This window comes from Pyrus communis, chromosome 14 (assembly GCF_041283825.1).
Source record: "Pyrus communis isolate YQ-2024b chromosome 14, ASM4128382v1, whole genome shotgun sequence".
Classification (NCBI taxonomy): Eukaryota; Viridiplantae; Streptophyta; class Magnoliopsida; order Rosales; family Rosaceae; genus Pyrus; species Pyrus communis.
Window position 1 is genome coordinate 16,728,843 of NC_142578.1, and position 14,675 is coordinate 16,743,517.

A 14,675-nucleotide genomic window follows, 5' to 3' on the forward strand; every position below is an offset into this window, starting at 1 on the left:
TACCTTCCAACACAATGATAAGGATTTGGTTTGTAATTGCATGACGGTTAAAAAGAGTTATAAACATAGAGAAAAGTTTGATTTACTCTTGGTATATGCTTGGTTATGGTTATAATGTATGACTTCACATGCAATCATAAAAGAAAATTTCGTTTTTGTAACATGCTTGAAGGAAGGAACTCAAACAAACACTACAACCCTGTGAAACTCGAGCCATTACCTTCTTTGGAGAGTTATAATCTGTGATTCTTTGTTTTCTAAAGTTGTTGCATGATCTCATTATTCCTTGCTTGGTTGCTACTTAGAATGCAATTGTATCATGATAAAACTAAATGCTAGAACTTATATCCGTTTCATTCAAAGCATGATATTGAATTGCATAACATATATCAAGATGAAGTTGTGTAGTTGCCACCATAGCCAAATAGCCTTACTTCCCATATTTCGTATATGTTGTAAGTTTTACCCCCGTTGAGCCTTGTTTAGCCTTTATTCTTTGTTTACCCACATTATCCTCACCTAGCCTAGTGTAGGACAGTCCACACCCTTGTTCTTAAATGATAGTGAGCATGACTAAAATGAATTCCTTTTGAGTACATTATGGAAGAAAATGAGTGTGGGGGAGAGAATGTTTTGTTCTTAAGTGTTTATGTATGTTTTGAGAGGCAAAAGAAAAGAAAAAATTGTGAAAAACATATGAAAAAAAAGAAAAACATAAAAGAAAAGAAAGAAAGAAAGAAAAAGGAAAAAAGAGCTTGTTCCCCCTTGTTGTTCAAAAGTTGAGTTTTCATTCAAAAGTGAATTCTAAGTTAATTCAAATGCTTTGCTCGCTATTTCTTTAAGAACCTTTGTTTTCCATATCCTTTCATTGTTAGCCAAGACCCTAGCCCCGTTTCAACCCTTATGCTTCTATCTAGATCGTTATGTGTTCAATAATGTGGAGTTTGGAATTGATATGAGCTTATGGAATCACTGGTTCTCATCCTAAGTAGTAGCATTCCATTCATGAGATCATATTCATGTCATTATCATAAATCCAGAAAATGCTTTCCTTGTCATAACATATGTGAGTGTTCGTCTACATGTTTACATCAATCTTCTCACATATACCTAGTGTAGGGTGTGCAGTCAGAAAATCTGTGTGAAAAACGAGAGTACATCTAGTAAGGAATTGAGGGAATTCTCTAAGGCATGTTACTACATTCAAAACATGGTTTTAAATGCTTAATTGTGAACTAGTATGTGGTGACTATGAGTAAGAATGTACTTAAGTGTAAAGATGGCTAAAATCTGTGGGAATAATGATTTTTAACATGTCATGTGCATTGGAAATCCCTGAGACGATTGTTGGAAGGTTTAGGTTGTGTTTTACTTGTTTAGTGTCGTTTTGTTTGTTTTGTTTTTCTGTTTTGCTCGAGGACGAGCAAAAGATAAGTGTGGGGGAATTTGATAGGAGCATATTTAGGCGACTTACCTAGCTTGTTTTCGTGCATTTATATTGTTAATTCATAGTTGTTTTAGTAGTTTAAGCCATTTTCGTGTGTTTTTAGGTTCATATGGCTAAGGAAGCAAAAAGATGCATTTTGGAGCATTTTGGAGCAAAATTGGACTTGGAATGGATAGCTTATGTTTGGAGCAAAAGGAATGGACGAAATTGAAGGATTCCTAATCCATTGCAGCCACATGCACCCATAATCATTCACACCTTGCAGCCACATGCATCTCCCATCACCATATCAGATTTCCATCATATTCACATGCATTCCATCCTTTAAAACATTGCACATGCACTCCCTTTAATTAATTAAGCCACATGCACTCCCATCCATTTCATCATTGCAGCCAACACATGCTTTCACATGCATTTTCAGATTGTCCCCTTGCACATGCAGCCACATATTCATTGCACATGCAATTCCAACCCACATGCATCCTTTAATCATTCAAACATGCAGCCACATTCCCTCCTAGCTGTCATGTTCCCCCCATTTCACCTATAAATAAGCATCCATTCCATTCACAACACAATACACTCTTCCATACACATTCATTCACGCCAGAAATTCATTCCCTCTCTCTAACACATCCATACTTCACCATCCTTCATATTTTCTGCCCAAAAACACTCCTTGCCTTCCCTATTAATCCAAACACCACTCCCCAAACCATTCACACCATCAAACTATCCTTAGACCTTGTGCCACAACAACGAGGAAGAGAAGAGTGCCTAAACGTTCATACAATTCAAGTTTGAGTTGTTGGAATGTTTAGGTGTTTCTCTTGATTTCAATGTTTAAATTCAATTCTCTTTGTTTTGTACGTATGAGGAATGGAAGAGAAGAGTGCCTAAACGTTCATACAATTCAAGTTTGAGTTGTTGGAATGTTTAGGTGTTTCTTTGATTTCAAAGTTATGAGGAACTAAACCCCCCTTGGCTAGGGGGAGATTCGAAATATATGTTTATACTTGCATTTTGATTTGATTACTTCTAATTGCGTTTCATAAGTTGTGGATTCAATTTGTTTAACCGTTTGATTGATAACTTATTTATGTATGTTTATTGAGAGTGCACGCTTAATTTTCATGCATGAATATGACGCTAGAATATAAGTGAGTTTCACCTAATAGTTACGAACTTATATTCACAAGTAGTGGAGGTTGCTTATAAACAATCGCGTTAAACGAATTCTTGGCATAAGTTTCATGCAATCATAGTAACGAATGCCTCGTCAACACTTATAATTTTCATAGAGCATAATGATTCTTGCTTGTACCTCTTCTATGCATTCATGTTGAGGACTTGTTGGGAATGTTTTAAATTGTCGCATGCATCATCCAATTCAATAACGTTAGGAAGATTTGAAGGTTAATTAGTGCATCACGGTTAACTTGGGGTGTTGAGCATCATGGTTTATTGAAATGCAATTGGAAATCATTTTATTATGCAAGTATAATATGTGTGGAGATGAACCCCTTAGCTAGCTTCCCATCCATTCAATTCCATCAAATTCATCTTTACTATCTGTTTTAATTTGAATCTGTACATTTAATTTAATTTCGTCCAAAACTCAATCCCCCTTTACTTTATTGTCTAATTTAGTTAGAAAGTGTCTTAGTTTGTGTTTATAAGAGTTTTGATTCAATTTGTTACACAAATTCGTCCAAATTCACCAAAGTGCTCAAAACTGCCCAGAAAGTGATTTTAAGGCAGTTTTGAGTGTTTTGGGTGATGTTTGAGTCTTTTGGTTTGTTTTAGTGTTTTAAAGTTTAGTTTTGCATTCTTTGAGTCTAGTATAGTGTTTTATATTGTGTTTTTACGTTTCAATCAAACCATAATCTTAAATTCGTCCAACATTGGGTTTAAGGTCAGAAACTGCCTAGTTAGTGTTTTTAGGCAGTTTTGAGTCTTTTGAACTTGTTTTGAGTCCTTTGAGTCTTTGTGAACGTTTTTAACTTTGTTTTTACGTTTTTGAATCAAATCCAAGTGATTAAGAATCCCTCCTAATCCCCGGTCCAGAACGATCCCTACTTATACTTATACTACAATTGACAAAAAGAGGGTTTAATTTGTGTGCGTATAAATCTCGCATCAAATTTTGGCGCCGTTGCCGGGGATTAGTAAATTTGCTAATCTCTTGGATTGTTCGTTTCTGTTTTGTATTTTAGTTTTAGTTTTTTATTTGTGTTTTGTTTGTTGATTTTAAGTACTAGAGAAGAACAACATGGCACTTGATAATGCTTCTCTTTTGTCACAGCTCATGGAACGGTCCCAAATGCAAAGCGTTGATATATTTGATCTTCAATCAAGGAATAACGTGTTTTCCAATACTTACAATTCAGATTGGAGTGATCATTCAAACTCTATGTGGTGGGAAGCTCAACATGTTCAAGAAGAAGGATATTGGCAGCCACCACAACCTCATATTCAATATGCCCAACCAAATTCAAGTTCGTCAATAGATTATAATCAAAAGCTTAATGAATTAATTTGTTTGGTGCAGGGCTCACAAATTCAAGAGAATGAGGCTCAACAAGAAGGATATTGGCAGCCATATGAGGAGTTCTATTCAACGCCTATGCAGACACCACAAAGGTTGGACCTCTTGGAAAAGCAAATTGGGCAGATCGCGGAGTTCGTAGGACAGTTTCGAGACCAAGGCGAACTCCCTAGTTCAACCATTGAAAACTCGAAGGAAGATTTTGAAATCCATAATGCTATCACTTTGGGAAGTGCTATGGAGGTTGGAGCTGACCTAAAAATGTCCAAACATAGCCTAGAAGTGGATGAGGAGTTGCAATTTGAGGAAGAGGAATACACCCAACCCACGGCAAGGGTGGAAACACCTTTGCCGGAGGCACCTATTGCTCCTACGCCATCTAATTCAAGTAAGGTTGTTCCAAATTTAATTAATTCTAACCCCATTCCACCTAATATCCCTATTCCTTGCAGGTTCATGAATTCCAAGGAAGAAGAAAGTGAAAAAGACATCTTGGAAGCCCTTCCAAAGGTGCAAAGTAGGGAATATCATGAATTCATCAAAGAGGACGTTCTTGAGGCAAACAACCCCAAAGAAGTTGAATTTTATGACACAAGACAAGGACCAATCCTCACATCAAATCTGTCCAAGGGCAAAGTTCCTGAAATGTTCAAAGAAGATGTGTTTATCCTTGAGTTCATGTCGGAGCACATAAGTAAGCCACCTCCTCCAATTTCAATTTTCTTTTATACTAACATGTTGTTAATGATTCAGGCATCCAATCTTGAATTTAAACCATTACCGGATCATTTCAAGTATCATCGCCCATTCAAAGATAAATTCCATGCCGATTGATTCAGAAAAAAAAAAAAAATTAAATAAATAAATAAATAAAATAAAGCAGATGTAGCCTTCACAGAGGTTGTTTGCTTGAGGCCCCACTACGTGGCTTTACTCTTGAAGCGGAAGGCGTAGGAGCAGAAGACATAGGAACGGAAGGCATCGGAGCGGGAGGCATCGGAGCTAGAGCATTCCAGGCCTCAATACTTGGCCAAACGCTGGATGACCCAGGAAAAAGGTGCCTCTGAAGATAAGCCGAAAACCTCTGACGGTCGCTTTGAATCCGACCTTCAGACTCTTGCAGCTCATCAAGCTTCCTCTTCATGCCCGTCGAATAGTTGTTTGCAAGCACGTGCAAACTTCTATTCTCATACTTCAGCTGCTGGACCTCCTGCTTGAGACTTTCCACCTCTGCCATCAATGATTCCACCTGACGGGAGCGGGCAAGCAGGCGTTGGCCCATGTTGGACACAGAACTCGCACACTGAACACTAAGTGCGAGGGACTCTTGAATGGCCAACTCATCGGACCGTCCTGACAGCAGCCTACTATCTTTTGGAGTGAGGAGGTTCCTAGCTACTATTGTAGCTGTTGTGGCGTCCTGCATCACGGAGTCTTCACCTGTGAGAGGACCATTAGAAGATAAGAAAGAAGGGCGCCATACGTTACCTTGACGCGGCGCGCCCGTATCACTACTAAGGCTCAATTCCAAGCTAAGGTTCGATGGGTTTGCCATTTTTCAAAAGTGTTCAAAGAGAAGGGGTGGATGGAGTTAAATTTCAAAGGGCAGGAGACGATGTTCAAGAATGGGAAATCTTCAGAGTGTGTTTGTTGTGGTGATCGATAGCTCTATAAAAAGCCAAGCCGACGCGTCCACCGATTCAAAAAGCCGGAATTTCCGGCGTAAGTTAGGCGACGCTTTCTCGGCTTTTCAGAAGACGCGTTCAACTTTGTCAAAAGATTTCTTCTTTTCAGACAACACGTGGAGGCCATCATCGCAACTACACATCTTTAGCCGACAAGCGCAAAGTTCGGCGACGCTTTCTCTGCTTTTCAGAAAACGCGTGCAGCTTTGTCAAAAGGAGCCGCATCCGCACTACTATGTGTCGTTCAGAAAGCGAAGGGGCGCCTGCTCAGAAATCGATGAGGCGTCTTCAAAGATCGAAGAGGCGCCATTATTTCAAAAAGCCGAATTTGCGGGATCAAAACGTTTGTCGACGAGGGTAAAAGAACAATACCACCACTTGATATTATCTCTATATATGTCGACCTTCGTCTTTTATGGCAAGGCAAACCTGAAGAAAAATGCCCAACTCTCCCTCACCTCTGAGGGCGCACTCCCAGCAAAGCCTTTCGAAAGACTCTATTCTTTCTTCTTCCCCAAAGATGATACCAGATGCCTGGAGTACATATGACCCAGGACGAAACAGCACAACAAATACATGTGCTGATTCATTCACCGCTTCTTCAAAAGCAAAGGTATCTCATATCATCAAGGTCAAAAGCAAAAGTATCTCATATCATGCTCTTTCCCCGTCTTTTTCTATGTCCTTGTTCTTACTCGCATGGCAAAGTAAAAGAAGCAATCAGCCGGCACTTGGAGTCAGTCTTCCGATCTAGAGCCAACTGCCTGGAATCTATTCCTGATTGCTTACCTAGCGTTGCTCTCGAGTAGTCATCTTCAACGGTTGATACACTTCCGAAGAAGGGACCACTTCTGCAAAGGGGAGCGAGTAAGGCAAGTGAAAATGATACATTGAAGCATGTGGAGACAAACATAGGCTGAGTTATCCTCCAACCCTTTTCAATACGAATTGGAAAGATTGAACAAAGAAACAGACCAAAGGGGTAAGCTCAGACCTTCGGGGAAGACTAAAAGAATCCTCCAGCCCAGTAGCACAAAGGAAAATCAACAAGTGGAGGAGACCAAAAGAATCCTGCTGCCCAGTTCAAGAAGTAGCACAAAGGAAAATCAACGATGGGCAGAATCCAGTTCAAGAGTAAGCCTGTGGAATCACAAAGATCAAAGCCTCAATGCAATCACCAAGGAGAAGAGGGAATTTACACTCCATAACCAGATTTGCGTCCCTAAACTCTTCTCTTTGTTAATTACATTATGCCATGCTTAGTATGTTTAAATGCTTTTTGTGTGTTTACTTATGTTTTGTGTGAATCTATGCTTAAAACATTGAGGACAATGTTTGATTTAAGTGTGGCGGGGTAACTAAAGTGTTTTGATGCAAATTCGTAGGGTTTTATCCACCATAACTTCTAATGTTGTTCCTTGCTGTTTTAAGGTGTTAAAAAGTTGTTTTAGAGTGTTTTAGTGTGTTTTGTTTTTATAACTCCGAAAATCACATAAAAATTTGAAAAACATGTTCTAAAAAAACCTAAAAAGAGTGTTTTGAGTCATTTTTGTGTGTTTGTGTCTTAGGGTACCTTCCAACACAATGATAAGGATTTGGTTTGTAATTGCATGACGGTTAAAAAGAGTTATAAACATAGAGAAAAGTTTGATTTACTCTTGGTATATGCTTGGTTATGGTTATAATGTATGACTTCACATGCAATCATAAAAGAAAATTTCGTTTTTGTAACATGCTTGAAGGAAGGAACTCAAACAAACACTACAACCCTGTGAAACTCGAGCCATTACCTTCTTTGGAGAGTTATAATCTGTGATTCTTTGTTTTCTAAAGTTGTTGCATGATCTCATTATTCCTTGCTTGGTTGCTACTTAGAATGCAATTGTATCATGATAAAACTAAATGCTAGAACTTATATCCGTTTCATTCAAAGCATGATATTGAATTGCATAACATATATCAAGATGAAGTTGTGTAGTTGCCACCATAGCCAAATAGCCTTACTTCCCATATTTCGTATATGTTGTAAGTTTTACCCCCGTTGAGCCTTGTTTAGCCTTTATTCTTTGTTTACCCACATTATCCTCACCTAGCCTAGTGTAGGACAGTCCACACCCTTGTTCTTAAATGATAGTGAGCATGACTAAAATGAATTCCTTTTGAGTACATTATGGAAGAAAATGAGTGTGGGGGAGAGAATGTTTTGTTCTTAAGTGTTTATGTATGTTTTGAGAGGCAAAAGAAAAGAAAAAATTGTGAAAAACATATGAAAAAAAAGAAAAACATAAAAGAAAAGAAAGAAAGAAAGAAAAAGGAAAAAAGAGCTTGTTCCCCCTTGTTGTTCAAAAGTTGAGTTTTCATTCAAAAGTGAATTCTAAGTTAATTCAAATGCTTTGCTCGCTATTTCTTTAAGAACCTTTGTTTTCCATATCCTTTCATTGTTAGCCAAGACCCTAGCCCCGTTTCAACCCTTATGCTTCTATCTAGATCGTTATGTGTTCAATAATGTGGAGTTTGGAATTGATATGAGCTTATGGAATCACTGGTTCTCATCCTAAGTAGTAGCATTCCATTCATGAGATCATATTCATGTCATTATCATAAATCCAGAAAATGCTTTCCTTGTCATAACATATGTGAGTGTTCGTCTACATGTTTACATCAATCTTCTCACATATACCTAGTGTAGGGTGTGCAGTCAGAAAATCTGTGTGAAAAACGAGAGTACATCTAGTAAGGAATTGAGGGAATTCTCTAAGGCATGTTACTACATTCAAAACATGGTTTTAAATGCTTAATTGTGAACTAGTATGTGGTGACTATGAGTAAGAATGTACTTAAGTGTAAAGATGGCTAAAATCTGTGGGAATAATGATTTTTAACATGTCATGTGCATTGGAAATCCCTGAGACGATTGTTGGAAGGTTTAGGTTGTGTTTTACTTGTTTAGTGTCGTTTTGTTTGTTTTGTTTTTCTGTTTTGCTCGAGGACGAGCAAAAGATAAGTGTGGGGGAATTTGATAGGAGCATATTTAGGCGACTTACCTAGCTTGTTTTCGTGCATTTATATTGTTAATTCATAGTTGTTTTAGTAGTTTAAGCCATTTTCGTGTGTTTTTAGGTTCATATGGCTAAGGAAGCAAAAAGATGCATTTTGGAGCATTTTGGAGCAAAATTGGACTTGGAATGGATAGCTTATGTTTGGAGCAAAAGGAATGGACGAAATTGAAGGATTCCTAATCCATTGCAGCCACATGCACCCATAATCATTCACACCTTGCAGCCACATGCATCTCCCATCACCATATCAGATTTCCATCATATTCACATGCATTCCATCCTTTAAAACATTGCACATGCACTCCCTTTAATTAATTAAGCCACATGCACTCCCATCCATTTCATCATTGCAGCCAACACATGCTTTCACATGCATTTTCAGATTGTCCCCTTGCACATGCAGCCACATATTCATTGCACATGCAATTCCAACCCACATGCATCCTTTAATCATTCAAACATGCAGCCACATTCCCTCCTAGCTGTCATGTTCCCCCCATTTCACCTATAAATAAGCATCCATTCCATTCACAACACAATACACTCTTCCATACACATTCATTCACGCCAGAAATTCATTCCCTCTCTCTAACACATCCATACTTCACCATCCTTCATATTTTCTGCCCAAAAACACTCCTTGCCTTCCCTATTAATCCAAACACCACTCCCCAAACCATTCACACCATCAAACTATCCTTAGACCTTGTGCCACAACAACGAGGAAGAGAAGAGTGCCTAAACGTTCATACAATTCAAGTTTGAGTTGTTGGAATGTTTAGGTGTTTCTCTTGATTTCAATGTTTAAATTCAATTCTCTTTGTTTTGTACGTATGAGGAATGGAAGAGAAGAGTGCCTAAACGTTCATACAATTCAAGTTTGAGTTGTTGGAATGTTTAGGTGTTTCTTTGATTTCAAAGTTATGAGGAACTAAACCCCCCTTGGCTAGGGGGAGATTCGAAATATATGTTTATACTTGCATTTTGATTTGATTACTTCTAATTGCGTTTCATAAGTTGTGGATTCAATTTGTTTAACCGTTTGATTGATAACTTATTTATGTATGTTTATTGAGAGTGCACGCTTAATTTTCATGCATGAATATGACGCTAGAATATAAGTGAGTTTCACCTAATAGTTACGAACTTATATTCACAAGTAGTGGAGGTTGCTTATAAACAATCGCGTTAAACGAATTCTTGGCATAAGTTTCATGCAATCATAGTAACGAATGCCTCGTCAACACTTATAATTTTCATAGAGCATAATGATTCTTGCTTGTACCTCTTCTATGCATTCATGTTGAGGACTTGTTGGGAATGTTTTAAATTGTCGCATGCATCATCCAATTCAATAACGTTAGGAAGATTTGAAGGTTAATTAGTGCATCACGGTTAACTTGGGGTGTTGAGCATCATGGTTTATTGAAATGCAATTGGAAATCATTTTATTATGCAAGTATAATATGTGTGGAGATGAACCCCTTAGCTAGCTTCCCATCCATTCAATTCCATCAAATTCATCTTTACTATCTGTTTTAATTTGAATCTGTACATTTAATTTAATTTCGTCCAAAACTCAATCCCCCTTTACTTTATTGTCTAATTTAGTTAGAAAGTGTCTTAGTTTGTGTTTATAAGAGTTTTGATTCAATTTGTTACACAAATTCGTCCAAATTCACCAAAGTGCTCAAAACTGCCCAGAAAGTGATTTTAAGGCAGTTTTGAGTGTTTTGGGTGATGTTTGAGTCTTTTGGTTTGTTTTAGTGTTTTAAAGTTTAGTTTTGCATTCTTTGAGTCTAGTATAGTGTTTTATATTGTGTTTTTACGTTTCAATCAAACCATAATCTTAAATTCGTCCAACATTGGGTTTAAGGTCAGAAACTGCCTAGTTAGTGTTTTTAGGCAGTTTTGAGTCTTTTGAACTTGTTTTGAGTCCTTTGAGTCTTTGTGAACGTTTTTAACTTTGTTTTTACGTTTTTGAATCAAATCCAAGTGATTAACAATCCCTCCTAATCCCCGGTCCAGAACGATCCCTACTTATACTTATACTACAATTGACAAAAAGAGGGTTTAATTTGTGTACGTATAAATCTCGCATCAAAACGCAATTGGAAATCATTTTATTATGCAAGTGTAACATGTGTGGAGAAGAACCTTCTAGCTAGCATTCATCCATTCATTTTCATCGCATTCATATTTACATTCTGTCTAGTTTATTAAACTTGTTTCGTTATTTCAATTTTCGTCAAATTAAAATCCCCCTTTACTTTATTGTCTAATTTAGTTAGAAAGTGTCTTAGTTTGTGTTTATAAGAGTTTTGAGTCATTTTGTTACACAAATTCGTCCAAATTTGTGTTTGTGCTCAAATCTGCCCAGAAAGTGGTTTTTAGGCAGATTTGAGTGTGTTTGTGTTGTTTTGAGTCTTTTGGTTTGTTTTAGTGTTTTAAAGTTTAGTTTTGCATTCTTTGAGTCTAGTATAGTGTTTTATATTGTTATTTTACGTTTGAATCAAGCCATAAAAATTCGTCCAACATTGGGTTTAAGGTCAGAAACTGCCTAGTTAGTGTTTTTAGGCAGTTTTGAGTCTTTTGAACTTGTTTTGAGTCCTTTGAGTCTTTGTGAACGTTTTTAACTTTGTTTTTATGTTTTTGAGTCAAATCCAAGTGATTAACAATCCCTCCTAATCCCCGGTCCAGAACGATCCCTACTTACATCATTACTACAATTGTCGAAAAGAGGGTTTAATTTGTGTGCGTATAAATCACGCATCAAATTTTGGCGCCGTTGCCGGGGATTAGAAAATTTGCTAATCCCTTGGATTGTTTTTATTTTATTCCAGATTCTTAATCTTGTTTTGTTTCTTGTTTTAGGTACTAGTTCATGACTCGGAGTTCTCATCCGATTCGTGAACATATCCTGGAGTGATTGGGTTCTTCGTCCGGCTGCAAGACGTAAAAGAAAGCGCTACTTGGGAGGCAACCCAATGCAAAAAAAAAAAAAAAAAAATTCATATATTTAATAAAATACTAAACATGGAGAAAGGTGGTGCTTCACAAAGGTTGTTTACGTGAAGCCCCACTACGAGGCGTCGAAGCGGAAGGCTTTGAAGCGGAAGGCATCGGAGCGGAAGGCATCGGAGCGGAAGGCATCGGAGCGGGAGGCATCGGAGCTAGAGCATTCCAGGCCTCAATACTTGGCCAAGCGCTGGATGAGCCAGGAAAAAGGTGCCTCTGGAGGAAAGACGAAAACCTTTGACGGTCACTGTGAATCTGACCTTCAGACTCTTGCAGCTCATCAAGCTTCCTCTTCATGCCCGTCGAATAGTTGTTGGCAAGCACATGCAAACTTCTATTCTCGTACTTAAGCTGCTGGATCTCCTGCTTGAGACTTTCCACCTCTGCCATCAATGATTCCACCTGACGGGAGCGGGCAAGCAGGCGTTGGCCCATGTTGGACACAGAACTCGCACACTGAACACTAAGTGCGAGGGACTCTTGAACGGCCAACTCATCGGACCGTCCTGACAGCAATCTACTATCTTTTGGAGTGAGGAGGTTCCTAGCTACTATTGTAGCTGTTGTGGCGTCCTGCATCACGGAGTCTTCACTTGTGAGAGGACCGTTAGAAGATAAGAAAGAAGGGCGCCATACGTTACCTTGACGCGGCGCGCCCGTATCACTGCTGAGACTCAATTCTAAGCTAAGGTTCGATGGGTTTGCCATTTTTCAAAAGTGTTCAAAGAGATGGGGTGGATGGAGTTAATTCTCAAAGGGCCGGAGTCGATTTTCAAGAATGGAAATTCTTCAGAGTGTGTTTGTTGTGGTGATCGATAGCTCTATAAAAAGCCAAGGCGACGCGTCCACCGATTCAAAAAGCCAGAATTTCCGGCGTAATTTAGGCGACGCTTTCTCGGCTTTTCAGAAGACGCGTTCAACTTTGTCAAAAGATTTCTTCTTTTCAGACAACACGTGGAGGCCATCATCGCAACTACACATCTTTAGCCGACAAGCGCAAAGTTCGGCGACGCTTTCTCTGCTTTTTAGAAAACGAGTGCAGCTTTGTCAAAAGGAGCCGCATCCGCACTACTACGTGTCGTTCAGAAAGCAAAGGGGCGTCGTTCAGAAATCGAAGAGGCGTCGTTCTGATATGGAAGAGACATTTGTCGACAAGGGTAAAAGAACAGTACCACCACTTGATATTATCTCTATATATGTCGACCTTCGTCTTTTATGGCAAGGCAGACCTGAAGAAAATGCCCAACTCTCCCTCACCTCTGAGGGCGCACTCCCAGCAAAGCCCTTTGAAATACTTAATTTTTTTCTTCTTCCCCAAAGATGATACCGGATGCCTGGAGTACAGATGACCCAGGAGGAAACGGCAGATTGAAGTGTGCTGATTCATTCACCGCTTCTTCAAAAGCAAAGGTATCTCATATCATCAAGGTCAAAAGCAAAAGTATCTCATATCATGCTCTTTCCCTGTCTTTTTCTTTGTCCTTGTTCTTACTCGCATGGCAAAGTAAAAGAAGCAATCAGCCGGCACTTGGAGTCAGTCTTCCGATCTGGAGCCAACTGCCTGGAATCTATTCATGATTGCTTACCTAGCGTTGCTCTCGAGTAGTCATCTTCAACGGTTGATACACTTCCGGAGAAGGGACCACTTCTGCAAAGGGGAGCGAGTAAGGCAAGTGAAAATGATACATTGAAGCATGTGGAGACAAACATAGGCTGAGTTATCCTCCAACCCTTTTCAATACGAATTGGAAAGATTGAACAAAGAAACAGACCAAAGGGGTAAGCTCAGACCTTCGGGGAAGACCAAAAGAATCCTCTAGCCCAGTAGCACAAAGGAAAATCAATGATGGGCGGAAACCAGTTCAAGAGTAAGCCTGTGGAGTCACTATGATCAAAGCCTCAATGCAATCACCAAGGAGAAGAGGGAATTTACACTCCATAACCAGATTTGCGTCCCTAAACTCTTCTCTTTGTTAATTACATTCTGCCATGTTTAGTATGTTTAAGTGCTTTTTGTGTCTTTACTTATGTTTTGTGTGAATCTATGCTTAAAACATTGAGGACAATGTTTGATTTAAGTGTGGGGGGGTAACTAAGTATATTTAATGCAAATTCGTTGGATTTTATCAACCATTACTTCAAATGTTGTTCCTTGCTGTTTTAAGGTGTTTTTAAGTTGTTTTAGAGTGTTTTAGTATGTTTTGTTTTTATAACTCCGAAAATCACATAAAAATTTGAAAAACTTGTTTTAAAAAGCCTAAAAAGAGTGTTTTGAGTCGTTTTTGTGTGTTTGTGTCTTAGGGTACCTTCCAACACAATGATAAGGATTTGGTTTGTAATTGCATGACTGTTAAAAAGAGTTATAAACATGGATAAAAGTTTGATTTACTCTTGGTATATGCTTGGTTATGGTTATAATGTATGACTTCACATGCAATCATAAAAGAAAAATTCGTTTTTGTAACATGCTTGAAGGAAGGAACTCAAACAAACGCTACAACCCTGTGAGACTCGAGCCATTACCTTCTTTGGAGAGTTATTTTCTGTGATTCTTTATTTTCTAAAGTTGTTGCATGATCTCATTATTCCTTGCTTGGTTGCTACTTAGAATGCAATTGTATCATGATAGAACTAAATGCTAGAACTTATATCCGTTTCATTCAAAGCATGACATTGAATTGCATAACACATATCAAGATGAAGTTGTGTAATTGCCACCATAACCAAATAGCCTTACTTCCCATATTTCGTATTTGTTATTAGTTTTAACCCCGTTGAGCCTCGTTTAGCCTATTTTCTTTGCTAACCACATCACCCCTTACCTAGCCTAGATTAGGACCATCCGTACCCTTGTTCTTGAAGCATAGTAAGCATGACGGATAATGAATTCCTTTTGATTAATATGTTGCAGAAAA